Source organism: Eutrema salsugineum, unplaced genomic scaffold (genome assembly GCF_000478725.1).
Source record: "Eutrema salsugineum unplaced genomic scaffold, Eutsalg1_0 scaffold_3, whole genome shotgun sequence".
NCBI classification, from domain to species: domain Eukaryota; kingdom Viridiplantae; phylum Streptophyta; class Magnoliopsida; order Brassicales; family Brassicaceae; genus Eutrema; species Eutrema salsugineum.
The window spans coordinates 16511362-16514170 of NW_006256756.1; the positions used below are offsets into that span (position 1 = coordinate 16511362).

At 41.9% G+C, this 2809-nt stretch overlaps 1 non-coding gene across 1 annotated transcript; it reads left to right on the plus strand.

Annotated features, from left to right (window-relative positions):
- The first annotated feature begins 302 nt into the window (after positions 1–302).
- Positions 303–406, plus strand: LOC112085783. The gene has a single exon (XR_002899080.1). It is a non-coding gene; the product is annotated as a small nucleolar RNA R71 (small nucleolar RNA).
- The last annotated feature ends 2403 nt before the right edge of the window (positions 407–2809 follow it).

A 2809-nucleotide genomic window follows, 5' to 3' on the forward strand; every position in this document is an offset into this window, starting at 1 on the left:
GGTCCTTCATCTTCTGCACCATTGTTGGTCTCACAAGCATGGATTGGGCGATTGTTGCTCTTCAAAAGCTGGCTCATCATGTTCTTCAACTCGGTTATCTCCTTGTTGTCTGTTCCGGTTTGCTTCGTCGAGCGATCGTATTCAGGAAAATCATTGTTATTGGCTTGAGCCAAATTTTCGATGAGGGCTCTTCCTTGGGCTATCGTCTTTTATCCAAATCTCCATTGCTAGCTGTATCAAGTGAAAGTTTGTATTTTGGTTGCAAACCTCGGTAAAATGTGCTCAGCAGGCTCGATCCAGGAAATCCATGGTGAGGGCAATCACGCTCATACTCCTTAAAACGTTCCCAGGCTTCATAGAAAGATTCAGTCGGTCTTGTTGAAAGCTTGAGATCTTTGTTCTCAACAAGTTAGACCTTGACTTAGTATAGAAGTGATTCAGGAAAGCGGTTTACACTCTTCCAATTAGTATTTGATCCTGCAGGCAAAGATTTCAACCAACGGTGAGCTTTGTCTGCTAATGAAAAAGGGAACAACTTACACTTTAAATAGTCTGCTGGAACTTGGTTTGTTCTCATCATGCTGCAGATTTCTTCAAAGAGCTCGATATGGTCCATTGGGTGTTAAGAAGGAACTCCATGGAATTGGTTTTGTTTCACCAATGAGATGATTTGAGGCTTGACTTCAAACTCATTCCAGTTTGGAAATGGAACTTGAATTGCATATCGGTTTTGAAAATTTTGAGTAGGTGCATCAAAATCAGCTATGCGATGGTTTCTGGCTTGTCTTCGGTGTTGATTTGCTTGCTGAACAGGGCGGTTAACGCGTCCATTCGGCTGCATTCCTTGGTGGTCACCATCGGCTGCATTGATGGGTGCATCAAGGTCTTCACGTTCTTCTCTCTCGCGGTTGTGGTGGTTTCTCAGAGGAACCTCATTCTCCTCTTCATCTTGTCGACCATGATCACCTCCTCTGTGATCATTCTCTTCATTATCTCCATGTTTGGACCCGTCTTGGTCCATATTTAAAGCTCGGTTGGATCTCCAAGCTGGTCGTCGTTGGCCATTCCTTGCGTTCGTCTAAGTCTTTGAAGTTCTCTTTCGTGTCTGTCTATCTCGTCTAGAATTGGAATGTTTTCTACAGGTCTGCGCCTGGTATTCATGCAATTCAGAGAAAAACAAAAGAAGGGAAAGATAATTCAGCAAAACTTTAAGAAAGAACTAGAGATCAGGTGTCTATAACAGAAGTTAAAACAAGAAAAATTGATAGATAAGACTTTTTATGGTCTCAGGGCTATCAATCCCCTTGTCAATGTAGCACAAAGAGGTTTATCAATCCAGATGTGGTGTTAGACACTAAGCTATATGATCAAGTTCTTAATTCAAGCAAACAAGAGTGGGTTTTGATTAATCTAGAGACAACTACAAACTTAAACAGGATTAAGGATTAATGAAATGCTTAAACAAGAACTAAACAATGACAAATGATGAGAATGTATGAATGATGATAAGAAAGGTCTTAGACATGATAGTGGATTAGGGTGCCTTCAGTGATAAACTAATGAGCTAATGAATCATATGATCAAGCAAGCCATTTAACATAAACATCTCTAACTAAGCTAATCCTCTCATGAAGGCATTAACTCCTATGCTAAATCAGTTTCAAACCCAATCATCATCAGTGAAACATGAGTTAACAAGCATTAAGAATCAGTTTAATCTGTCATTTAAGCATATAAACAATCATTCCCATGATGAATAACACTTAAACCTCTAACAACTTTGGTTCAGACATTTCATCAAACACTTTTGGTGCATGAAATGCCCAGAATCTAGACCACATATGATTTGTATGGATCTAGCATAGAGAACAAGTTGTAGAGAATGGAATATGCATGATCTAACCCCTAAGCTCACTAATCTACCACTTAAGCACCCTAATCTACATATCTAAGACCTTAATATGGGATTACTCACTAATCATACTAATCTCTCTTAAACCTTTGCAAGTTGAGAAGATTAGCATGATTAATGATGAGAAATGGAGATGGAGATGATAGATTCAAAAGAAAACAGCTTTAAACACCCAGATCTCTTAAAACTCTCTTGATTAAACACTCAAAAAATAGATATTTCTCTTCTTAATGGAGTCTCTTCACAAAAGAGGCAAGAGACAAAGGGAATAAAACTTAGTTCTCCCCCAAAAAAACCCTAAAAAGTATTTATACCTTCTTAAAAACGAACCGGGTCAGCCCGGAACAAACCGGGTCCTGACCCGGCTTTAATGGATAAAGTGGGAAAAGCTGCGGGTCGGTTCAGTATGTCCCAGGCCGCACACCTAAGTCGCAGTAGATGAAGACTTGTCTTGTGAGGCTTGAATCGCCTTGTCGGAGCCGCACGCCTATCTAGGAGTAAATTGCGAGTGTTTCTGCGGCATGGTCTCCTTCCTCTCCAACTCGCAGGGCTGAGCCGGTTTCTGGGGGATGTAGAAACTGTGCGGGTTGGTCTCTATTGCACTTAGGTCGCAGGCTCAAGTCGGAGTGAATTCCGAGTGATCGTGCGGCATAGATCCAGGCGCGGATGACTCGCATGCCTAAGTCGCACGATTGTGGACTTAGCATTTCTCTTGCTCGGGAGCTCCAGACCTCTTCCAGTGATAGTTTACCCGCACATTTCAACTCGCAGCATCAGCATTCAGGCGTTCATCTTCAGGCCTGCGGGTTAACCAAGTCGCAAGACCATCTCGCAGCATCCAGAGCAGCTTAGATCACTTCGCATTCCGGAGAGTGTAACTCCTGGATATTGGTCCGA